The sequence below is a fragment of the Podarcis bocagei genome (genome assembly GCF_964188305.1).
Source record: "Podarcis bocagei genome assembly, chromosome: 3".
Classification (NCBI taxonomy): domain Eukaryota; kingdom Metazoa; phylum Chordata; class Lepidosauria; order Squamata; family Lacertidae; genus Podarcis; species Podarcis bocagei.
This window is the reverse complement of record NC_138127.1, coordinates 89,118,272-89,144,505: the sequence shown is the minus strand read 5'-3', so window position 1 is coordinate 89,144,505 and position 26,234 is coordinate 89,118,272. Positions and strand designations below refer to the sequence as shown.

The 26,234-nt window shown below is 41.2% G+C and overlaps 1 protein-coding gene and 2 long non-coding RNA genes across 4 annotated transcripts in view; 2 read left to right on the top strand and 1 right to left on the bottom strand.

The window, feature by feature from the left end:
- CAMKMT (calmodulin-lysine N-methyltransferase) overlaps positions 1 to 26,234 on the bottom strand; it is a 249,531-nt gene that overhangs the window by 182,795 nt on the left and 40,502 nt on the right. The gene's annotated exons all lie outside the window — the stretch shown is intronic.
- LOC308584283 overlaps positions 1 to 26,234 on the top strand; it is a 42,700-nt gene that overhangs the window by 1,605 nt on the left and 14,861 nt on the right. The gene's annotated exons all lie outside the window — the stretch shown is intronic.
- On the top strand, positions 4,829 to 5,948 carry LOC308584305. Its single transcript, XR_014006761.1, has 2 exons — positions 4,829 to 4,950; positions 5,195 to 5,948. It is a non-coding gene; the product is annotated as an uncharacterized lncRNA (long non-coding RNA).

Genomic DNA, 26,234 nt, shown 5'->3' with positions numbered 1-26,234 from the left:
GGGATAGGCTGCTGCTGCTGGCATAAATACTTAAATGGGCATATTCATGTCAGAAGCTCGAATCCTTTTGCTGAGAATATGGACAAAATATGCACAAGAAATGCTCTTAGAATACACCGCTTGCTTTCTAATTATTTAATCTTGGATTTATCAAAGCAAGGACATCTAAACTCCTTAGCTGCTGTAAAGCTTAAATCTCTTTGGACCTACCCCCTCTCACAATGTGAAATGCCATTGCGAGAAAAATATCAATTAATGTAAACACATACAGTAATACAACTTGTCTCCAATTCATGAAACATGAGTTCTGCGCATGGTTTAGGAGTTGGCAGTGACAGTAGGCTCCTGTGCTTTAACAGCTGTGCAGCAGGCAGAAATTCAATAGGTTAAGCCACTGAATTAAGGGAAATACATTTGTGGGAAAAGCTTTATTTGTTGACATTCCATTTGTGGCAAGGGGTTAGTCAATGGGAGAAGGCAAGATAAATAACACTTTAAATCACACTTACTACACTGCCCAACACTCTGCAAGAAATGTATTTTGCTACTGGTATGTTTGCGGAGAAAACTGAACATTAGGAAAGTTTGGGTGAGTACTATTGTGTTACTGTTTTTTATTTAAACACACAGAGGTAATCATCAAATCAACAGTTTATTTCAGGCTTAGAAAAGTAAGAAATTGCAATAAACATGAGGAAGAGAGCAACACATCCTTAGAAAGGTTCAGAGTGGAGAATATAAAAAGGAAAGCAGAAAAAAGAATGAGAAGAAAAATCACTGAAAATATTTGATAACTAAATGGTAGTTCTCTCCAACACAGAAGCATTAGGCAAGATTCTACCCCCCCTTACTTCCTCATTTTTAATCAACTGAATCAATTCAGTAGACTCCAAACGCAGCAGAGTTTTTAATATGTAATCTCTTTAGTTAAGTCTCACGTAATAAAGATTATATACTGTAGTTAAAATTGAAGTATTTAGCAGCATTAAAAATAACTGAACCAAATAAAACCCTAATCTAGGGTGACATTGTGACATTTCATTATCTGTGGCACTTCACCTACCTTGCTGGAAAGTATTTAATATCATAATTGTGCTTAAAATATTATAAATATAAGCCCTAGCCCTAGATTTTAAAACAACATTCATTAGCACAACACCAAATAAATTAAAATATCAAATGTCACCTTAACCTGTTCTTAAAAGATTAACATAATGAAGAATTACTAAAAAAAAACCCAAGCTATTTCAGTGACAATACTTTAAAAGGCAGGTAGATTTTTATTAAAACCCACTAAATAAATTGCTACCTTCAAAATAGTTTAAACTGCAGCAAATCATTTTATATTATCCCAAATAAGGAGAATGCATTTTAAAGCAAATTCTCATCTTTTATATCTTCCCACCCCCAAAAAAGTAATAAATGTAAATAATTTCTATAGGCAGAGTCACGTTTGGTTCAAATTTTGAGTGTGGCCTTTTATAACTGCAGATCTGCAGAATGTTAATTTCTATGAGATAAAACAAAATAAAGACTAGACTTATGGTTAAGAAAGTGCTCAAATTAGGCAGGTAGGCACGAGTGCCTGCACTTGTTTCCGCTTCTGACAGTGGAGGTAGCTTAATAGCCGCTGACAGCCTCACCCCTGTGAATTTGTCTAAACTGCTTCAGAAGTGGCAAAGGAGTACTTTCCTCCCCTGGATTTTCCAACCTTCAGCTTCATTATATTTCCCCTATTTCTAGTGTTATGGGAGAATTATAAAGGAACTGTCACAACCAACCAACCCCGCTCCCCCCAAATTTGAAACATGGGGCCAATCTCTTTTTCAGTTGGAAATGAATGCTTAATTGTGGCAAGGGTAAAGGTAAAGGTAAAGGTAAAGGGACCCCTGACCATTAGGTCCAGTCGTGGCCGACTCGGGTTGTGGCGCTCATCTCGCTTTATTGGCCGAGGGAGCCGGCGTACAGCTTCCGGGACATGTGGCCAACATGACTAAGCTGCTTCTGGCGAACCACAGCAGCGCATGGAAACACCGTTTACCTTCCCGCCGGAGCGGTACCTATTTATCTACTTGCACTTTGACGTGCTTTCGAACTGCGAGGTTGGCAGGAGCAGGGACCAAGCAATGGGAGCTCACCCCATCATGGGGATTCGAACCGCCGACCTTCGGATCAGCAAGTTCTAGGCTCTGTGGTTTAACCCACAGCGCCACCCGCGTCCCTCGTGGCAAGGGTAGAATTGCCAAAACTCTCTGCTCAGAAAGTGAGTTGTGCCTTCTAACATCAAAGTACAATTGCTGGAAAGCACAGGGAGAGTGTGGTTGCGCTCAGAAAGTCCTGCTTATGGGCTTCCCATAGGCATCTGGCTCGCACTGTGAGAATAGGAAGTTGGATTACATGGGCCACCAGTGCCCTAATCCAACAGACTCTTCTGTTCTTACATATTCTCCATGCATTGTCACTCAGCTGCAGCCATGGATAAGAAATGCTGCTAATAAGCAATGCTTGCAGTTAAGTAAGCACTAGCCATTCCAAAAACATAAAAAACTAAACCCCAAAACTAATTTCCTAGACAGAAGTGCCATATTTCAGACTCGTTATAGATGTACAAGAATCAGAGAATAGCTCTTCCATCAGAAATTAGGTATTCGGTATGTTTTACAGTCCAAGAATATCTAATTTATGTTATTTTGAGACCCAGAAAACCCTATGTAGTTTAACAAAATCCAGACTACAAAACTGTCTGTTGACTTGAAAGCATGTTGGCTATTAGCAGTGAAATGCAATACAATGCACAAGTGTTGAGTAGCACCTTAAAAGATATGTAGCTTTTCAAAATATACTAATGGTGCTTCGTAGTCAAGAGATAATGGCTTGGTTTGCACATCATGGTAAACAAACTATAGCTTACTGGGACCACGTGAACCTGCTCGCTCTCAGGTGAAAGCTCACACCCACACTGATATTCCCTAGTCCTTTTAGCTCAACACAGTGTAGCGGTTAAAGCAAATTTTGTTTAGCACATCAGCTATTTCCTCAATCATAATCTGTAGCCAAAGCAAAGCATTATTACTGTACTTTATTTGTTTCTATACAGAGGCTTCAGCTAAACAACAGTTTAGTGTAACATGAATGAGCTTCAGACTTCTGTTTGCAATTAACTGTAATGTTTTTTTCTGCATCTTAAACTGTGGCTAAAGTTAGCTAAAACAAGTCAATTTCATAAATGAGTTGGCTTGTTTTTAGCAAACCATAGCTAAGACTAACCCAAATTTAGGGTCCATGTGCAATGTTAAACTGCAGTGAACATTTCTAATCTGCTCTTCTTGGCCATGCCAGAAAAGGTGGGGTTAACGCCAAAACAAAGTTTAACATTGTAGCTGAGTACAACCTTCCATCTAGGCTACATTTTAGTTTAGAAAGAAAAGAAAATCTGACAATTTTGCAGTGCCCTTTGCACTGCAGTATTAGAGAAAAACTGGTGGAGAAGTTTCAATTCACAAAATCAGCCTTTGTCAATCTGGTGCCCTCCATGTGCTTTTTATTTATTTGTTTCATAAAACTTATTATACACAACTCAAAGTGTGATCCTTAAAGTGGTTTACAAAAAGATACAAGAAAAGCAGGAAAAGTTCACAACTGTACTTTGAAACATACCAAAGTGCAAAATCCAAAGAAGTGTTATGTTCTAATCCAAATCCTTAGTCCAGGAGGTGTGAATCAGGGCTTCTACAGACCACACTTTTAGTTTGTGTTCAGTATTTTTAAGTCTCGAGATTCTATTGGGGTGGTCACATGGGATACTGTACTCTTTGTGCCTGAAAGCATTTGGGGACGGCCACACATTTTCTGTAATGCACAATCAGTGCATTTCCTATAATGTTCTGCTGAGATCCCATAACCTTTTGTACCACAAACTTTCTGGCTTATTTTTGTCCCACTTTTGTTGTGCTTCAGCCTCTTTAGCAGCAATAATGTGGAAGCACTGAGGAAGCATCACAGAGCAAACTAAACCAGAATATATCTCCCCGCCTATTGTAATAAAACAGGTGCTTGTTAGAAGCAATTCTATGTGCTTTTAAATGTGTTTGTGGGAGTTATTATTTTGTTTTGCTTTTGCTTTTATTATGTACTTTGCGGTTTTATTCTGTATTTTATGCTGTGAATTGCCTGGGATCTTCAGATGATGGGTGGTATACTAATTTTAGCAACAAAAGCAGCAGCAACAACAACAACATACTGTTAATGGGTCAGGAACATGTTGCAAAATACATCCACAATTAAACACCAGTCTGGAGGGGCCATTAGATCAGTTTGCTTACAAATGTAGACCAAATGAAATTCTATTCTGTATGCAAGGTCTGGCACTATGAAAACATACTTTAGTATATAGGGTGCTGTATTAAACAGTATATGGATAAGGAGTATTGTTTTTGCCCAACTGATTTATGCTAGAAGTGTTTTGACCCACTATAGAAATTTGAAGGCCTTTCCCGTGAATAGGACTTTCGATTCAAAATGGTTCTTCTATAATATTTTATTCATATGTATGCATTTCACCTCATGAAAATACATATAACAATGTACAAGACAGATCTTATAATATTATGACAGTTTTAAATGTAGCCTTTCAACTAAAGCCTATATTTGCTACCTAAGTGGATAAAAACACAGATAATGAGAAGTAGAAGTGTCCTTAAAAAAATTATTCTGATTATATAATTGTATACTTTAAAAAAAAAAATAGGGATAATACTGTACAATGAAAAACCAAACAATGAACAAGGATGCTTTTTAAAAAAAATCAGGTTTTTCATTTTTCAATACTCACAGCAGTTTGTATTTCCAACATGTCACATTTAAAGCATGGCCAAGGTGAATTAAAAAATGAAGAGATTCCTACCAGTGAAAGCATGTCCCAAAGAAGAAAAACCTGATAAAAATACAGTGGTACCTCAGATTACATACGCTTCAGGTTACATACGCTTCAGGTTACAGACCCCACTAACCCAGAAATAGTGCTTCAGGTTAAGAACTTTGCTTCAGGATGAGAACAGAAATCGTGCTCTGGCAGCGCGGCAGCAGCAGGAGGCCCCATTAGCTAAAGTGGTGCTGCAGGTTAAGAACAGTTTCAGGTTAAGAACGGACCTCTGGAACGAATTAAGTACTTAACCTGAGGTACCACTGTAGCGAGATGAGCAATAAAGAAACTAAGTATTTGTTTTGAAGTTGAGGACTGGGGAAAGAAAATAGCAGGAAGGAAAGTAAAAGTGATACAAAACTATCAAGAAAAAAGCTGAATTAAGTTTTATGAATTACAGTCTTATGAATCATTGCTTATTAAGAAACAAAGATCCAACATTACTCTAATAAGCATGGCACTGAACTCTTCAAGACAATTATTGCTATCCAGTTTCCAACACAGATCTAGATTTAAGCTGCATTCAGAACACACATTTAAGTGCTGGCCCTATCCCCAGCTGCCTGCACTGCAAAGGTTATGCACAGTCCATGTGTGCCTAAGCACTTATAGGCTCCATACACATAACTTGAACCTTGGGTTTCTCAAGAGTGCCATGTAATGTCCAGGAAAGAAATGCACAGGAGAAGGGGGGTTGCAGTGACAAACCCACCCCACCCCTTTGCAAATTATATATTATAATTTGCTTTGGTGATTTTGAGGCTGCATCTGAAATTAAGATAGATTTCAGGTTGTTGTTGTCTATCTTCTCTTTCCTACATCATGGAGGTCAGTTTATATTATGGATGTATATTCTGTATTATTTTATTAATACTATTGCCACACATTTGTCATGACCTTTGGCTAGAACTGTAAATTTATGAACTTAACTGAACATTCAGTATTATTATTATATTATTATTAAATTTGTTAGTTGTTCTATCTTGCCCAGGGTAACCCAAAGAGACATGCAACCAAACAAGCAAACGGAGGGGGGGACACCCCACATACATTACAACCAAGAGGAAAAAGAATATGGGTTCATAGGATTTGGATAATCTATCTTCAGTAGACTATGGTCTGATAACCTCCAGAGTAGCCCAATGCAACAAACATCAGGCTACCTTGGAAAACTGCATGGAAACAACAGCTGCTGTTTAATTCAGTGGCCAGACAGGGACTACTCATGCCAAACATGAGTATAGGTGTATTCTGCACTTCTTGTAAGTTTCCAAGAAAAAAATTGAAGTGCTGATCTTGATCTATAAATCCTTACACAGCTTGGTTTACCCCACTACTTTATAGTATTTCCTGATATAAGCCTATCCAGATCTTGAGGTAATCAATGGAGGCCTGGTGGAAAGTGTCGCCTCTGTCAAAAGCACATAGGGAGACTACAAAAGAGACCACCTTTTGAGTAAGGGCATCCTGTCTAAGCCAGGGAGATCCACCTAGTTAAAGGTAAAGGGACCCCTGACCATTAGGTCCAGTCGTCACCGACTCTGGGGTTGCAGCACTCATCTCACTTTATAGGCCAAGAGAGCCGGCGTACAGCTTCCGGGTCATGTGGCCGGCATGACTAAGCCGCTTCTGGCGAACCAGAGCAGCGCACGGAAACGCCGTTTACCTTCCCGCCAGAGCGGTACCTATTTATCTACTTGCACTTGGACGTGCTTTCGAACTGCTAGGTGGGCAGCAGCTGGGACCGAGCAACGGGAGCTCACCCCATCATGGGGATTCGAACCACCGACCTTCTGATCGGCAGGTCCTAGGCTCTGTGGTTTAACCCACAGCACCACCTGCGTCCCATCCACCTAGTTAGTACCAGCAAATCTGATTTCTAAAATCTGCTGACTGGGGCAGGGGTGAGGGTTGCTCACAATCCTAAGATTTCATAGAATCATAGAGTTGTAGAGCTGGAAGGTATCTCAAAGATCATCTAGTCCAATCCCATACAATGCTGGAATTTCAATGAAAGCATCCATGGCAGATGGCCGTCCAATATCCGCTTAAGAACCTCCAAGGAAGGAGAGTCCACAACCTTTGAAGAGAGCCCATTCTACTGTTGAACAGCTCTTACCTGCATAAAGTTATTTCTGATGCTTAATCAGAATCTCCTTTCTTGTAACTTGATGGCACTGGTTCAGGTCCTATCCTCCAGAGTAGGAAAAAACAAGTTTCCTCCATCTTCCATGTGACAGCCCTTTAGATATCTGAAGATGACTATCATATCTCCTCTCAGTCTCCTCTTTTCCAGGCTAAGCGTACCCAACTCCCTCAACAGTTACTCATAACACAGCTTGTCACTATCCTTAAATTGTGGTACCCAAAACTGGACACAAGGCAGGGTTTGAGTTCCAACAGATATTGGGGTAGCTGAAGTCTCCTGTGACTACGAAATCTCTCATTTTTGAATGTTTGGAATCTGTTCTAGGAAGGCATCATCCAGTGATCTGAAGGTGTATAGCAGAACATTCAACTTTTTTAATAAGTAAATTAGGAAAGACACAAAAAGGATTGGTGCTAAAAGCTGAATTGAAATGTCAAGATGAATAGACTACCTAAATCAAACAGCAGTCCCTTGCCACACTTTAAAGAATTATCACAAGACTGATAGCAGAGATTGTCAAAATACAGTGGCAAATGTTTCCATGGGGTGTAGTGAGAAACAATGGCCCTCAATAAAAGACACTATCTTTTATTAGAGTTAGTTTCATTTTGCTATCTGAAGCATTTAAATCAAACAGATCCTAGTGCTGTCTTTTTTATTATTATTTAAAAGGGAACCTTTTAATTATCTTATGCTAATGATTATATTACTATGATTTCATAGCTGATTGTTAACATAGACACTTGCTAAGTATACATGATTAAAATAGTAAATTTACAAAGGCTTTTATAACTAGGTTTTAAAAACCAGATCAGTCAACCACCATTGAACTCATTTAAGTGTCAATATAGCTTTTACTGGGCTTGTTGTAATCCTTTACCAATTCAGCAATGCAACTTCCATTCCTTGTTCTAATCTCATGTAATTTACCCTATTTAATTCCTTGCTTCTGGATATACCACATTTGCCACCCAATGAGTTTATTTTACTGGTCATTTACTTTTAACAGGAAATGAAACTATTTTAGAGGAATAATCTCCCTGTAAATCCAGCACAGGATAAAAAGCTCTTATTTACCCAGTGTTTTATTCCTTGAATTGAAGCATTATTGGGTAGAGTAAGCAATAAACAAAAACACCTCAGGGGCCCAAGAAGAGCAATGTAATGAATTACATTTAATTAAATCAAAGGATGGGAGTCCTAGAGTTAAATGAGCTGAGGAATGAATTTGCATTAACACCTACCAGCCAAACAAGAAGTCCTTGGTTTAGTCTGAAACTACAATTGTTGCCATCTATTTTCTACACTGAAGGGGGCCATTAGCTAAATTTTGAGGCATTGTTTGTCCATTGATGAGAGACTGCCTTCTCCATATTTTCACTTCCTGACATTGGAAAATTGCCTGCTAAAATAAACAGTTCCCTCTAAAACAGAACAAACATCTCTAATCAATCTCCAGCTTTGCATAGCTATACAACCTCTATTCATATATACGGGGCGTGGGGGGTGTGGAGTCAGCAGATTATAACACCATCTTTTAAAAGTGAAGGCATGACATCCAAATTTGCAAATAAAATGATATGCACCTAAAGGAGATATATACACGAGTTTATACTGGCACATAGATGGCAAGAGAAAACCAACGACCTAGGTACAGAGCTGGATACAAGTACTTTATTGTCTTTAGTAACTTTGCCATGTTTTAAAAATTGAAGGAACTACTAATATCTGCTCTCAGCCAGCTTTGGAGATCAGGAAATACCTTAGAGATCAGAAACGATCAAATCAGTATAGCAGATTTCTTTGAAGGTTAACTGGGGAAAAGGAAACTAACACCAAGAAAAGGAAAACTCTTTCTTGGAAATCCTACACATACTTAGTAATGAAGATTATTAATGAACTCTTCCTCTCTCTACACAGTAGTGAGGCAGTATTCAGAGGGTCACAGCAGAATTTATGCTGGCAACACAGAATAACAGTCATTCAATGGGTTGAAAGTATGACTCATTTCAAATAACTTCAAGATTGGGCATGTGGTTCATGTCACCACTGTAGAAATAAAGTGCATTTTGCTTTTTTTAAAGTGAAAATTAGTTAAACCATTTTAAGGATATACAAATGCAGGAAAATAGATTGCAGTGGTTTTCAAATCACCTTTTCCCTCCAATGGCTCCAGCTAAAAGGTTGAATTTATAAAATGAATTTTTATAGGCAATCAGTGCTTATTGTGCCCTGGTGCCTTAAAGAAATGAAATAGTCAAGATAGTTATGTTTGAAAAATAGCTGCTGAACATGAGTATAATAATTTCATAATACTTTCTGAGCCTTTGTAACTTAGCATTCAAAGAAGAGAGTATACATAGCAATAAAAATGTCCTTTTGAAGAAATTCTGCAGTCAAATCTGAGGTTCCATAATAATATGTCCATTCTTACCTAACCTATATATTTTCTGAGTTGAAAGGGTTTAAACTGCAGTTCATCTGTGGCACAAGAGAAAAATGAGACAGCTGTAGGAATATGCTTGCAGTACATAGTAGGACCAATAGTTAGCTGGAGAATAGTTAATCCTGGAGCTATCATGTGCACATCCAATAAACTGAATTGTGAGCTCACCTTAACAGATGCTTAACAGGAACCACAGGATGCTAGTGGTGCCTCAGATCAATTCAACAAGGCCTGGTCAACATTTGCAGAAGGACTGGCAAATACAACTCTGATTTTGTAGAGTGGACTATACCACATGAGACTGCTGGGGGAAATCACACATTTTAAGCTCCCCCCGCATAAAACACTCTCGGCAAATATGTTTTGCAGAGAGAAATGCTGCAGTCCACTGCAGCCTGCTCTCTGCTGTGCTGGTTTTCTACAGTGGTACCTCGGGTTAAGTACTTAATTCATTCAGAAGGTCTGTACTAAACCTGAAACTGTTCTTAACCTGAAGCACCACTTTAGCTATTGGGGCCTCCTGCTGCTGCCGTGCCACCGGAGCCTGATTTCTGTTCTCATCCTGAAGCAAAGTTCTTAACCTGAAGCACTATTTCTGGGTTAGCGGAGTTTGTAACCTGAAGTGTATGTAATCTGAAGCGTATGTAACCCGAGGTACCACTGTACTTCAATGAATTTTTGTTGTTACTGGTTTTTACCAAGGCGAGCTTCCAAAAATAAGGCCTTCACCTTATTTATAGAATAAGGCATTCTATTTCTATAGGACTTTATATTGTTGCATGTGTAGATCAGCAATTATGGTACAGCGGTACCTCGGGTGAAGAACTTAATTTGTTCTGGAGGTCCGTTCTTAACCTGAAACTGTTCTTAACCTGAAGCACCACTTTAGCTAATGGGGCCTCCCGCTGCCGCTGTACTGCCGCCGCGCAATTTCTGTTCTCATCCTGAAGCAAAGTTCTTAACCCGAGGTACTATTTCTGGGTTAGCGGAGTCTGTAACCTGAAGCATCTGTAACCTGAAGCGTCTGTAACCCGAGATATCACTGTACTTAGTATGGTTCACAGATGAGGTAGGAGAATTCTGCATTGTGCCACTAATGCTCCTCCACATAGTAAGCTTTCTGCATACAATAAACTTGCCAGTGTAGGGAGGGGGCTAAGCTCTCCTACATATCTGCTGGTTTTCTACACACAGGTTATATTTAAGAAGGAGTGTTAAAATGTAATCTCCCACCTCCAGTATTAGGTGGTTATAGTCTATAAGCCACATAACTTGTAGAACAATTCTCATAGAGTATTCTCACCAGGCTCTAATACTATATAGAACTCTGCAAAACCCCTGCTAGAGGACCAAACTGGGACCAAAGATTTGCAATCACTGACCGTAATCCAGATATTTTAAACTTACAGGTGAAAAACCTTTATGTCTTTTAACTTGCACGGCATCACCCCATTTCCAGTAGTAATAATAATACTTAGCACAGAATTCATCATTTCAGTAATCCTTACAATAAGGAAGACCACTGCAATCCCCTTACTGAAGTTAAGCTCCTAGTGAGTTCTGAGCACATAGGAAATTTGAACTCCTCGCAGGCCACACTATTAGCCTTTATACTACACCATTTCTCCGTAGTGGTACTGTCAAACAATATTGCATCCGGAGGTCTGATAATTTGGAGTTTGGGGATACGCACAACACAATTTATGTTCTTCCCTCTCTCGTAATGTATTCCATTTCTATTTCACGTAAGGCACATGTGTGAAGATAGAAGATAAAGATAAATGTATTCAAGCACATTTTAAAGTTGTAGCATGAAGCAGCTTCAAATTATGCATCCACGCCACTTACATTATTTGTGTGTTCTTATATAAACATTGTTGAACTTGATACCAAATAGAAAAATTGAAAGATTTTACAAATATGTTCATTCAACGTGAAAAGTAAGCGGCAGAAATTTAGTTCATATTGGCTGTCCTTGATCTGTGCTTAAAAGATACACTGCTTATTCTACATTATGTTGCCATCTCTAACAATGCCATATACTAGGTCTACACTATCATACAATTCTAAAGTGACCTTAAGCAGCATTAAAAGAAATTGGCCTTCTACATTTATGAAAATATAACCAATCCACATCTTACATTTCCCCCTCTTTTATATATCTTAGTTGAATTGTATTATATCTTCAAAGAGATGTCTCTAATTGAAATACATGAAACATAGCAAACATATGAAACACTGCAGTCTTCATATTCTGCAATCACTGACTAGCTCATTAATTAATGGTGAAGTCAAAGAGCCACTTCAGATGTGGTATGTTTCTTACACACATATTTCTTCCATATAGGGGGAACTGTCACAATTCAAGTGACCTTAAACGGCACTTTGAACAATATGTATTGTTCTCTAAAGGCAGGTATGCTATTTCTATGGTAACGAGAATACCTTGCACTCTACTGAGTAGGATGTTGGTCAATGAGTGCTGAAGAGAAAGTTATTTGAGGGATAGGCAGTACACAGACTTAGAATGGGACAAACCTTTAACAAAGGCAGCTAGATAGTTGTCATGTGGGGGGGGGTGGAAAAACTATGAGTGACTTACCAGTAAAAGAAGCGCAATTTATTCATTTATTATCATTATTATTATTATTATTATTATTATTATTATTATTATTATTATTCCCCACCATAGTAGAACCCCAAACTTAAATTGGACTACCAAATCAAGCTATCCTTTTACGCCCCTGTAACATGTTATAAGGGGAAACACATGATGTCACATCGTCAAGTTGGATTTCCCCCCAACCACACCCACTCCATACATTTCCATTACAGTGGTACCTCTGGTTACGAACTTAATTCGTTCTGGAGGTCCGTTCTTAAGCTGAAACCCTTATTATCCTGAGGCATGCTTTCACTAATGGAGACTCCCACTGTGCGAGTGCCTCCGCCATGCGATTTTCGTTCGCATCCTGGGGCAAAGTTCGCAACCAGGAGCAGCTACTTCCGGGTTAGCAGAGCTCATAACCTGAAGCGTTCATAACTAGAAGCGTTCGTAACCAGAGGTACCACTGTACTGAGCAGGATGGGGATCTGACATGAAATTGCTATTTTCAGCAGCCACCCCACATTACTGGATAATATCTAATTCCTGAGTCTGCCGTGAGCAGGACAGATGACTAAGATACCTAGAAAAACTTCACAAGTACATAAGTGTCTGGTTAAATGGTCACACACAAGAACTTCTAAAATGTAAAACTGCTTTGAGTTTGTGGGTGCCAGACACCCATAATTCCTGGATTTAGTCAGTGTTAGTATCAATGCTTAGAAGGTTAAACTGGAAATTAGACTCTTAATAGTTGGACTCAGCTTCTCATGTTCAGATCTGCCTGAGAGGTGGGCCATTAACAGAGAACAAAGACAGGGAAATGGTCCATTAGCAAAAGCAAAGACTCTGTGCCAGCCACCCAATGGGTGCAGCCCCTCCCTTAGCTCTGAGATAGTTAGCAGAGATGAAGCAGAGTGGAGAGTTTAGGATTGTAGTTGGGGATGATGTGGGCTGGAGAAAAACAGTTTCAGTCTGTAAAATGCAGCAAGCTGGAGAGAGGCCAAGCCATGGCTGGTGTCTTTTGGAATCCCAAACTGCTGTGACTATTAGAGAAGCAACAACCTCTTGGGGAGCCAATGCTGTGAGCACCTCCATCATAGGCTCAGATTGCTAATAACAATAACAATAACAATAACAATAACAATAACAATAATAATAATAATAATAATATATGCGTAAATAAACCATATATCATAAGGACACCACAGTCTCTTCTATGCCACATTTCCAAAGGAAACACTAACCCTGGGTAAGCACTTGAACCCCTGGAATCTTGCATCGCTCAGAGACTGGGGTGGATTTTTTGTTTATTTATGTTTGTGTGAGCAGAGAAGTATATCCATGTTGAATGTATAAGGACTGCAACATGGAAAAATTTCTGAGCAAAAAGAAACAAAAATACATGTCAACATCTGAGGGATAGTCTTACTTTGCCTCAGCTTTCCTGTTCTCATTTTTGGAGGCTCCACCAACTGAAGTACAGTAGATGGCAACCATGAATAGGACCTTCTTAGTGGTGACACCGTGACTGTGAAATGATCTCGCTAAGTTTGCAAGGTGCCACACACAGTAGTTATATTTTCAGCACCAGGCATATATGTAAAGGGAACCCTGACCATTAGGTCCAGTCGTGACCGACTCTGGGGTTGCGGCGCTCATCTCGCTCTATAGGCCGAGGGAGCCGGCGTTTGTCCGCAGACAGCTTCCGGGTCATGTGGCCAGCATGACTAAGCTGCTTCTGTCGAACCAGAGCAGCGCACGGAAAGACTGTTTACCTTCCCGCCAGAGCGGTACCTATTTATCTACTTGCACATGACGTGCTTTCGAACTGCTAGGTTGGCAGGAGCAGGGACCGAGCAATGGGAGCTCACCCCGTCACGGGGATTCGAACCACCGACCTTCTGATCGGCAAGTCCTAGGCTCTGTGGTTTAACCCACAGTGCCACCCGCGTCCCTAGGCATATATGACTGGGGTTTTTTTTCTAGGATTTTTAACTCTGAGCAGATTTGATGCTGCTTTTACCTGTTTTCAATTTTGTTGCTGTATTGTTATCTTTGGTATTCTTATTGTTACATAGATATATTCGATGTAAAATCCCTTGGTAATTTTTATTTGAAAGGTTGGGTATACATTTCTAAGGAAGAAGAAGAAGAAGAAGAAGAAGAAGAAGAAGAAGAAGAAGAAGAAGAAGAAGAAGCAGCAGCAGCAGCAGCAGCAGCAGCAGCGGAAGAAGAAGAAGAATCAAAGTCCAGTAGCTGATTGTTGAAAATAGATGCTAGGTTTCTTATGCCTGGAAGCCACATCCTCTGACCTTCTGATTTATTTATTTTTTCTGGTATTCACATACACACATTTTCCTTCTTTGAATTTAATCTGGGCCACTGCAGACATAGCATTAACCCCAACTAAGGGATCAGGGATGGGTGAGAATTTGAGTGCTGACTTCCCCAGACACTTCCCTCACCTGTTGAAATCCCTGCCATTCCATCCCCCTTTAGAGTGGAGCATGTTTAATCTGACCACTGTTAATCTTGTTTAAAATGAACCCAGGGACGTTCCTATCTATATTAGAACCCTGAATAAATCCCAGGAGCGGAAGGGAACATTGTAAAAATAGAGTATTTTTGTGGCTCATACCCTTAATTAGACTTCTGTCTAATTTGGATGTAAAATTCCCATATGAGAACACAGTAAGACTATTCTCTTAAATATCTCCAGATTCTTAATTTCTGTTAACTACAAATTCATTACTGTGGTTAAGACATATTGTCATAAATAATGGCTTTTGTCTGTGACAAATGTCAACTACACACACACACACACATCCTTTAACTGCATCTCTGGTACAATTTCAATTCTCCAGTGCTGTTATCTCTAGGATGTATTCACACTAAGCGATCACAGTAAAACAAATAGAAGTGTTTAGTTCCAAGCCTCCAACAAGAAACATTTAGCAGATGTTAATTAACCCCGCAGAGCAGAAGCAGGATTTGAAGTTAGTCCAAACAATGTCCTAGCTTAACTCTGAGGACTTACAAAATGAGCTATCAGGACCTATTAGTGAATGGTAATGGATTAGGCACTTGAAGAAGTGACCCTCAACTCTTTATTCTGACCCAGGTTTCACAAATGGGGCACAAGATTGACCCTCACACAATATAATCAGCAAAAGATCTAAAAAATGTATCTCCCTGTTATGTGAAACCACAGCCGTAGTTACTCAGGCATGCTCGCTAAAAATAAGTGAAGGCCCGTTCAAGCATCACATCAGGGTTAAAGGTGGCTCTGTAAAGCCTTTAAAAACTTCAACCTTAGACCCATATTACCATTTATCTTACACTAATATTACATCAAAATACAATTCTCATTACAGTACTAGTGCAACCTTCTCAAACAGAGCAAGGCTATATCACTATCTTGTACACAAAACGGCACCTGAACTATTGGGACAATCTCAATGGGCATTTGTTAACTTTTAGCACAATTATATGATATCATATTTTACGTATCAGTGCCATTTCACATATTGGTACATTTTAGAGTTGTTGTTGGCATCCATCTGCCTCGGGAGACAATGGAGTGCACCTTGGGGAGTGAAGTCAAATGGCTGCGTTAGCACCATCAAAGTGACCTTCTTGGGCTGCAAGCCTGGGCAGTGGGCATGGAGGTCCTGGTCTGCCCAGGCAACAAGACCTCCCTCTTGGCCTCACTGATGTGGTCCAAAGGAAAGCAGGGCAATATGTTTTGCACCAGCTTGACTTCAGAAATTGCCGGAAGGAGGCCTACAAGACACCATCCAACCATCTTGGGGTCTCTGCTCTGGATTTGTGTAGGGTTTACTCTTTGGCCTTTTCTTCCCCCAAAAAATATCCCACAATGCAGTAGAGGTTTAGGATCAGAATTTTCCTCCTTGTAAATGGGCTACATTTCCAGGTTGACGAGCCCCATCTGCCCTCACTTCCCTCTACACTAAAAAACCATTCTACGTTCTAAATCTTATATTAATAATCCAAAAATTGAGAGCTATCTACAAGATCTACTACAGAGGCCACAAACAGAAAACTCATTCAAATTGTGTCCAAAAGGAAGATACAGTCTTTAAATGTTCCTTTAGTCAGGCTCCTGTAGATATCAACAAAGGTAAGTTGGATCAAAGAGAGTGTCGGTGATGTTACACTCAAGAGTTAGACAGGGTGCCGGCGTTTGTCACCTGTTTCGTCCATGAAGAGTCTCGGGCTTCTTCAGTAAATTCTCTCTCATGGTTTTGATATATTTATAAACATTCACTGGTGGCATAAACCAAAACTTATTAGTGTTTGAACAAAAATTCTAAATATTATTATTTATGTTTGTGGCCTCTGTAGTAGATCTTGTACATAGCTCTCTCAATTTTTGGATTATTAATAGAAGAGTTAGAACGTAGAATGGTTTTTTAGTGTTTTGTGTGCCGCTTATGTGCTGCTTACTCTATACTGGTCTACTACAAGAATTGGCAGCATAGGTTCATTTCTTCAGTACTCACTTCCCTCTACAGCAGCGGTCGGCAAAGTTTTTGTGGCTTGGGCCAGTTCACAGTCCCACAGATGCCATAGTGGGCCAGAGTGTGCACGCACGAATGCGCAAACGCTATTTTCCGCACTCCTTCTGGCGCAGAGGAGGTGTGCACAGCTTCCCATTGGCTGCAGGAGCTTCCTGCAGCTAATGGGAAGCTGGCCAGCGTCGCGGAAGGCGGTCCCCGCTCTGCTCCGTGCTGGTTTAGCGCGGCTCACGGGAGCAGACTGAGCGGGTGGCAGGGGTCCCTGAGCAGGCGGGGAGGGGGGTCCATGAGCCGGTTAAACTACAGCATGTGCGGAAACAATCTTCTTGGCCCTTGGGCCCTCTATTGGTCTTGTCTGCTCAATCCACCAGAGCAGGGGTCTGCAACCTTTAAGACAAAAAGAGCCACTTGGACCCATTTCCAAAGAAAAAAAAACTGGGAGCCGTAAAACTCGTCATTATAAAAATAACTTTTTTGTCACTTTTTATTATTTCTTTGTTTGACCCCTCAGAATTACTCCTCCTCATAGAAATAAACATTAAATTAACAAGTTACCTTTTTGTGTGTGTGTGTTCTTCATTCCCCTTCAAAACAGTGACCAGCGTACATGCCCCCTTTCAATGCAGTGACCAGCGTACATGCCCCTTACAATGTAGCGGGCGGGCGGGCGGGAAGGTGACGTCAGGACGGTGCGTGACTAACGCACGCACCGCCCCCATGCGATGTCACAGCCAGTACAGCGCCCGCCACAGTGGGGAGTGTCGGGGCGCACAATGCCCCTCCTCCCCTCGCTAGTATCCGCCCCGGAGCCGCGGCAAAGGTGTAAAAGAGCCACATGCAGCTCCGGAGCCGCGGGTTGCAGACCCCTGCACCAGAGCCTGTTTTCGCATGCAGGAAGAAGTCCTTAACTCACTGGGGGTTTGAGACCCACTGGCTACCCACACCTGGTTTAGTCAGCCAGTTGAAGCCATTTCCTGGCTGGGGAGTACTGAATGCAGGGTGGAGACCAAAGGTGGACAAACTACCGGAGAGCCAGCGTGGTTAAGAGCAGTTGACTCGTAATCTGGTGAACCAGGTTCACTTCCCCGCTCCTCCACATGCAGCTGCTGGGTGACCTTGGGCTAGTCACACTTCTCTGAAGTCTCTCAGCCTCACTCACCTCACAGAGGGTTTGTTGTGGGGGAGGAAGGGAAAGGAGAATGCTAGCCGCTTTGAGACTCCTTAGGGTAGTGATCAAGCAGGGTATCAAATCCAAACTCCTCTTCTTCTTCTACCCCTAAAGGAGCATGACATGTCCCCTACCAGAGATGCTACTAGGGATACTCCCTACTAGGAATATCCTTACAAGACACACACAAAAACCTGTTGATTGGTATTTGTAGAAGCAGTGCTTGTTGAAAGGAAGGCTTTTGTTCTTGCCAGGACTAATTAATGAACAAAAGGAGGTGTATGCTTGTGTTACAGTGGCAAACAGATCAGGTGCTGAGTAAGGTATTTGAATACATCCAGATCTCTAGCTCTAGGGGGTAGAGAGGGTGGATGTTTGCTGGGAGGGAGGTGAGGATCCACTCTACTCCAGGCGATTGTCATCAAACTAAGACTCTGCAATTATCTGCTTTTCCATCATACATATAGGGAGAAGCCGCATTGCAAGTGTGACGCTACTTAGTGTCATACTTGGAGTTGATTCTTGGAGCCAGCCTGCTTGCTCTGCTGACAGCAAGTTGCTTAGGACAGACCCAGACCATCAAGATTGAGTTCCCACAGCTGCCACCCACTACAGACCACCATTGGCAGCAACAGCAGCAAATATCTTCTATGTTTACTCTTTTTTTTTATCTCGCTACTTATGCTGTTTTAAATGTGCATTCTATATTTGACCTCCTTCAGTAATGCCTTTGAATCTTTAAAATAACGATGATGAGATCTTTTAAAATAATAATGATTTCTTTAAAACAATGTTTTCATATTCTGTTAATTATGCTGCTTTGAATGTATATTTTATATTTTATTTTTCTTCTGTAATGTTTCATTTTGGAATGTTTTATTTGAGGTTTAAATGCGGGTTGTAAATTGCTTTGAGGTTTTTGTCCTCTTAAAAGTATAAAGCGGTATACAAATGAAACGGATAATAATAGTTCCTTCCAGCCACACGCCCTATTAATTCATTCATTAATACCAATTCATTATTTCTCCATGGGTGATAACACTATCAATGGCTGCTAGCCATGATGGCTGTGCTCCGCCTCCATGGACAGAGCAAGTGATGCTTCTGAATACCAGCTGCTGGAAACCACAGGCAGGGAAAATGCTTTGGGGCTCAGGTCCTATTTGTGGGATGCTGGACTTGATACAGTGGCAGACCTTGGATTCTCATATTTCCGCAGCATCCTGTTTGGTGCCCAAATTTGCTGCCCCTCTGCCTCTCGCACTCCATTCTAAATAATAGCTGCAGCAGCCCTAAGGCTCCACGCCCAGCCAGTGGCGTAGCGTGGGGGGTGCAGGGGGGGGCCGGCCGCACCGGGCGCAACATCTGGGGGTTAGGGTTAGGGGGCGCAAATCCACGGGTTAGGGGGCGCAAATCCACGGGTTAGGGGGCGCAAATTACTTGCCTTGCCCCGGGTGCTGACAACCCACGCTACGCCACTGCGCCCAGCGCAACCAAACTGGTTGCACTCCCCTAAATCTGCCTCTGCTTAATAGCTTGTTTGCTTGATCCAGCAGGCTCTTATGATGTTCTTAATGAGGACAGCCAGTGCATGCCGTGATTTGCTTCCTTTGTTGTGCTTGTCACAGCCTCAACCTTGCAGGACAGTCACAGGTAGAATGATGCTAAAGGACCAAGGCACATGCTCAAGTGCTTGATTAACACTGCAATAACCAAATAGCATAGGAATGGCATAAGACCATGCTACAGCAAGTTCTGCTTCTCCTCCTCTCTGCCCTCTCTTGACCCTCTCTGCCAAAAGGCACATTTTTTAAAAAAGGTGTGAAGTAAAAAGCACTGGGGAACCTTGCAGCATCTTACATTTTTACTCTGTTATCATTTCACTCCAACCTTCCATTTTTCACTATACCCATGCATGTGTGTGTGTGTGTGTGTGTGTGTGTGTGAAGGTAAAGGGACCCCTGACCATTAGGTCCAGTCGTGGCCGACTCTTGGGTTGCGGTGCTCATCTCGCTTTATTGGCTGAGGGAGCCGGCGTACAGCTTCCGGGTCATGTGGCCAGCATGGCTAAGCCGCTTCTGGCAAACCAGAGCAGCGCAGGGAAACGCTGTTTACCTTCCCGCCAGAGTGGTACCTATTTATCTCCTTGCACTTTGACGTGCTTTCGAACTGCTAGGTTGGCAGGAGCAGGGGCCGAGCAACAGGAGCTACCCCGTCGCGGGGATTCGAACCGCCGACTTTCTGATCGGCAAGTCCTAAACTCTGTGGTTTAATCCACAGCACCACCCACGTCCCTGTATGTATACACACACACACACACACACACACACACACACATATATATATATATATACATACATATATATACCTGACAACTAAAGATCACACTCAATGCACCTAATGAAGTAGGCTCTAGTCCATGAAAGCAAATGCCAAAATATAATGTGTTGGCGTTTTTCTAAGTTGCCACAAGGCACTTTGTTCTTTTTGCTGAAACAGACTAACTCGGCTACCCCTCTGACAATCTGCAATGCAGTAGCGCTTGCAAATGCTGCTGGGGCACAATGCCTGGGATCAGCTGGCAGCACAGAGCCAACACCACAGGCCATTGTGATGTCATGCAGCAGCAGCCCTTTGTATGTGGCTCAGGAAGGATTGCATGTTTTCACTATCCAAATATCTCTGCCTCCACTCCTTCAAGGAGGAGTGAAGCAGTGATTTTGTCCACTTCCCCCTCATGGGCCACTAAAATATATGAGAAGGTTAGCAAGTTGCTTAACCCATACCAGCTGGGATGAATTACGTCTGTACAATCTCAATATGCCGTCATTAAAAGAGCAATTGTGTTTTCAGCGTCTCTGGTGTTTAATATTAGGGGACCAATTACTGCCTCTCTTTCGGAAACTCCTGAACCTGCCTGGTTTTTTAAAAGAAGGTTAACAGGCAAAAATATTCTAGTCACCGTTTTAAATTTCAGAAGGCATGTATCAGCAAAATGCATCCGTGTATTTAGCAAACCTGAAGCTTTAACTGTGTGATCAGAAATTCAAATACAGAAATACAGCTACCTACACATCTCAGTCTTGTCGCTAAGTACAATAAATGACTTTGGGTTACCAGAAATATGTTGCTTTTGCAAGAGATTTGAAGGAGAGGGAATCATTTGTCTCAGTGTCTTGCTCCTGAAGGTCCTGGGGTTTATGAGACCCTAAGAATCATCCTGTTCCAAGAATTTCTAAGCAATACACTAAAATTAACACAGAATTTTGTCTCCAACACCAGCAGATAGTCCCAATGACAATTATGAGGTGATAACAGCTGTGAGCAGGGATAGGCAATTTGAGCAGTGCACATTGTGGGGTGTGGAACACAGAGCAGTCAAACACAACATTCCAAGAGTGGACATAAAAAGGGGGTGTCTGGACCAGCCAGTCAGAACTTCCTCTACATGTGACCAGAAGTGGGCATGACCCCACCTGAGTAAGTAACAAAATAGCACAGGGGAACAGCCATCTCTCTCTCTGACTCTATTCCTCGAAGAAGCAACATCTCCTTAGCCTGAGATGCTCTCTTGGCTTCCAGCCAAGGGAGGACAACTACCTTATGGGATAGATTCCAGGTGTATATATCTTGTAACTTAAGTCTGCCTTCTGGGACCCATCTGTGAACAGAATGTATGTGAGTAAACTATTTTAAAGTTTTATATAAGACTGTGTTGTGTCTATTCTTTTAAGAGGGAATAAAGGGGATTTACCAGGAAACTTATTTTAGAGGCTTATGCAAGTCTGGCAAAGACGTTATCCGCTGTGAAAGTTTAAAAAGAGGAATGTTACTCTGCTAAATTGTAGAACACAAGTTGGGAAGGATATAATTAAACAATATATCCTCTCCTGCCTCCCTGAACATTCTCACACACATCAATGGAAGGTCCTTAAATCTGGAACTCTACGATTACCGAACCAGAAGTGGTTGGTGTGGCAGCATAGCTGGAATACTGCTGCTCTCCCAGCTTCCAAACACAGAGTGCCACTAGCACTTACCGGAGAAAGAAGGGTGTAGTACAGGGAACTCTGAGCTGTGCACATAACTGCAAGAGTGGAAGATTGGCTCAGCCATGCCGCAATGCACCAAGTTTCCTGTGCCTCCCCCCTCTCCTTCCTCCTCCAGTAACCACCAGTGCAATGGCATGCTGTGTTTGAAACCCAGGACAGCAGCAGTTCCCCTCCTGTACCACTACACCAGCTGCTACTGCACCAACCAGAGACTAATAGATCCTGATGACAGGAATGGACTTGGAGCAAAAGGCCAGAGGCAGAACACAAGATCCTCCTAAGGGTTTGGGCATCATGCTGATTACAGGAAGAGGAAGAAATGCGGAGTGGCGAAGTTCCAGGTTACAGTGGTGCCTCGCAAGACGAAATTAATCCATTCCGCGAGCCTCTTCGTCTAGCGGTTTTTTCGTATTGCGAAGCAACCCTATTAGCGGCTTAGCGGATTAGCGCTATTAGCGGTTTAGCGCCTATTAAAGGCTTAGCGGCTATTAAAGGCTTAGCAGCTATTAAAGGCTTAGCAGATTAGCGGCTAAAAGGCTATTAGCGGCTTAGCAGCTTAGAAAAAGGGGGGAGCGGGGAAAAATCGGAACACTTGCAAGACGTTTTCGTCTTGCAAAACAAGCCCATAGGGAAAATCGTCTTGCGAAGCAGCTCAAAAACGGAAAACCCTTTCGTCTAGCGGGTTTTCCATCTTGCGAGGCATTCGTCTTGCGGGGCACCACTGTACTGAGAACTCTTAAGGGATTTTCTTCTCCAAAGCACCTAAGGGTGTGGTAAGGAAGAGCTCAATGGTATCAAATGATATTAAAGGGAAACCAGCAAAAAGAATTCTCTGAACCCCCCTAAGTTTTCCTCAGTCCCTTGTAAAGCCTTAGGAAGGCACTGAAACAAAAACAACAGTTTAGTATTTTTCAATGGTTTCAAAACTATATGCACCGCATTTATGAGCTGCATTGTGCAAACTTCATCTTTTATTTTTAAGCTACATTGAATGCATTTGCATTACTCAGTATAAAACCGTCTGGTGATTAATGCACTGTCAGCAGGGGAAACCGTTAAGCATACTTTAATATGCCCAATTTGCACAGGAATCACTAGACCTAATGGTCATTCATTTCAGAAGATGGTTGTACAGAAACAATAAAAGATTGTGCTCAGTGAGTGTGGTATAAGCAGGAACAAATGAATATTGTAAATACCACAGTGACAGCTTGTAGGGTTAGGTGGCTAAAACATGGGATGTAGATGCTGGAAAGGTATGTTGTTGCTCAAATCCCTGCTTGGTCATGAAGCTCTAAGAATATACAGATTATAACATGCCCTAAGCCTTTACGAGAGGTGAGGAAAATCTAATTAAATGGGATTCACAGTTGTAGGCTTGGTTCAGGCAGGGTTGGAGCACTGAATATCTGCAGTCCCTTTCTGCAGGAGGCTACCACTAGCTTTAGTAAGTAGTGTCATCAAGCAACACTGAACCAGGAGTACTTTTTACCCTGATTGGAGAGTCTGGTAAGATCTTGGTTCCTGTAGAGTATTTGTGCGGTGCTCAGTTTGTTTGTGAAATTGGAAACATTTTGTGATGTATGCTTCACATGATTCCGATTACACTCTGGTCCATCAAGGAGTCCCCCAGGATACTGTTGGGCTCATGATTTCAAGGATTCTTTCTGCTTCCTGTAGGCACTTCAGTCTGAGCCATCAAAGCAGTGCAGCTTTTCTTTGAGGACAGAGGAGCACAACAGTTATAGCAGTTTGATTTGATAAATGCTTAGCTTCTCTAGTTCTCGACAAAGTAATTGTTAACGTTTGCCAGTTAAGGCACAAAATCCATTTTCCAGACCCAGTAGATTGATTTTTCTCCATTGGTGTTATTTTATGGAGTTCTTGCGACACACGACAACAAAGCGAGCTTCACTCCAGTAAATATGCAAACTGAATTTAGCGGGCGGAGGGAGAGGAGAAATAAAATTGCAATTTGGCTAACCAGAATCAGCGTAAAGAATCAACCAAACCTCTCCACACATGTACATGTGTACACACAGGCATATCCTGTGAATATGAGCTAGCTAGACATGTGCAAACCATTTTGTGTACATGCCTCGACAGGGAATGACTAGTCCCTTCAGTTAATTTGCACACATGGAACTGTAATGCATAGCAATCCTACAAGTATGCAACATATATATTTCTGCACATATACATTTCTGTGTCAGTTTGTAATTACTCTTGATAAACCAATTGCCTACAGCCAAGTTAGAGATTGCATTTTAGCTGCACAGTTCATGATACAAAATGAGTTATGAACTTGCTGCTCAAACCCTTCCAGATCCAACAGTGACTGGAAACCTCCACTTGGTCACCAGAGACAACAAAAATAAAATCTTCTCCCCACACTCCTAGAAATCCCACCATATACTTCAAAATGGGAGCCTTCTAGGAAAATTGATGAGAGTTTCAGGAAAGATGACAATTCTTATTAACTGAGCACAGAAAACAACCTTCAGTACAGCACAGTATCTGCACCAAAACTTACAATTTGACACAGGAGACTTTATTGGCAGACCCTGTAAAATTTACTTAGTTGCTATATTTAGATACCATCTTTCCGTCAATGGGCTCAGGTGGATTCCAAAAGAAAATGATGGCTTAAAATACAACAAATAATGCCACAAAAAGGAAAGGGGAAGGGAATGGAAGAAGAAAAATAATATGCAGGTCCCACCTCTTAAATACAGGTTATATCATGCCAGGGGGGGTTGCCAGTAGGGGAGAAGCCAAAAGACAGTTGATCCAAACCAAGCCAATGCAGAAGAACAAATGGATCACATCTCTGTGCCTATATTTCCAATTTGGTATTTCAGTGCAGGGCAGGAAAATGACAGATTCTCTCTTCAAGATGTCCACTAAACATAGGAAGCTGCCTTATACTGAGCCAGACCACATACCTCAGCATTGCCTAAGCTGAATGAAAGTGGCACTCCCACACCCACTTGCAGATGCCAGGGATCACCACTGAGTGATAGGCCTTCTTCCCAACAAGGTTATCCTGAATAGGCACAATAACATTTCTAGTTTTGCATGCAAAGTCTTGGATCCTGCCAATTCAAATGTCCCTTGCCCCATTGCAACCGAGAAAATTAAGGTAGTGTTTTTTATCAAGCAGAAATGGAGAAAAAGCCAGTGTCTATTCCTCAAACCTGTTCTCAATTCTTCGTCCCCAGATTTCCCAAATCTTAGCTTCTTCCAGTTTTGACCAGAGTAAAGTGTGCTGTAGTGGTTAGAGTGTCAGACTAGGCTAGTCAAAATCCTCATTTGGCTATTGAAATTACTGTGTGACTTTGGGCCAGTCATTATCTCTCATTTTAACCCCTCACTGAATTTCTCTAAGAATGAAATGGAATAAGGGAGAATGGTTTATGCCACCTTATGCGCCTTAAAGGAAAAGTGGGGTATAAAAGGATATAAACAATACAAAATAAATATAACTAATACAGAATATACGGTAAATATATAAATATATATGTAATACAAAACTTTTTATTGGGGCACATGCAGTAGCCATAAGGTGTATTTTTGGCTATATCTTCATAAAATGTCATTTTATAAGCATTGTTACTTGCTCCAAGACTTTAGCAATGGTGTGAGCGAAATAAACTAAACAGAATAGTTGTTTTTACTTATAAAGGAGAATTAGGACAAATTATTGATATGTCTGAATTCTAGCCTTCATACACAAAAGCAATACCCAAAAAATTGGCACATCTCTAAAGCTTTCCTATGGGCAGTATGTAATGGGGAAGGGAGAAAAACTTATTTTAGGGAGGAAAATCCCTCCTTTCATGTTTAAGAACTGGCATGTCCCCACCTTTCCAAAATCTGAGGAAATCATTCGTGGAGTCAGCTTTATCGAAAACTCACAGGGAGGTTAAACAGTGGGTGGCATTTTCTTTCACCAATTCCAAACATTTAACTTCTCTCATACGAATAGGTTCAAAACTGCTGAACGTAGTTAATGATTTTATTTTTTTGAAGCTATGCCTTACTAATTCACTATTCACAAAGTTTACACTATCAAAAGAATATAGCTTAATCAGCATTATGTGCCTACTAAACAGACATTTGTACTTTTAATCCATTTTAATCTCAACTAAAAAGGTAGGGGAATTTCCAAACATTTATATTAAACACATTGCTAATTAAAAGGATATTTTTCCACTCTTCTGATCAGCCTAATGTAAAATGCCAAACCACTTCTTAAAGAGCAATCAGTTTAAAATGAACAAGTCAGCTTTATTTCAAACTTTACCTTACAGATAAAGTAAGAAGTCTAACAACATTCACTAAAAGTGGAA